The sequence below is a fragment of the Crinia signifera genome, chromosome 4, assembly GCF_055691185.1.
Source record: "Crinia signifera chromosome 4, ASM5569118v1, whole genome shotgun sequence".
Classification (NCBI taxonomy): domain Eukaryota; kingdom Metazoa; phylum Chordata; class Amphibia; order Anura; family Myobatrachidae; genus Crinia; species Crinia signifera.
The window spans coordinates 312,148,331-312,148,777 of NC_139220.1; positions in this window are offsets into that span (position 1 = coordinate 312,148,331).

The following is a 447-nucleotide window of genomic DNA, read 5'->3' on the forward strand; positions in this document are numbered from 1 at the left end:
TGGAGATCTGGTAGCACAGAAGGATTAACGCTCACCGTTCCCTGAGGGCTGGGTATTAAAGTTTTCCCAAAAAAACTTTATTTAATTTTATTTACACACTGCACAGTCTGTCTTTCTATTGAACAAACACGGCTGATCTCATGAGCCTGATCCCAGCTCAGACTTCACTGCCAACAGACAGAGAGAAGCCTGGAAAATGCTATCTTAAAATGGCGTTATTATCCAGGGCTCCCCTCTGGTATTTTACACATTTCCATTTACAAGCATGGGAAATGTAATCTGAGAATGTGAGTTTACTGGCCTGGAGTAGTATTTTTACTAATTAACCTCTTTAGTACATAACTGGTCATACAAAAATAATGTGAAAAGATTGTTAAAACATCTTTTTAACTTTTTAAATTCAAAATAATTTCGATAAACATGCCTGTTTACTTACTAAAGTTTCTA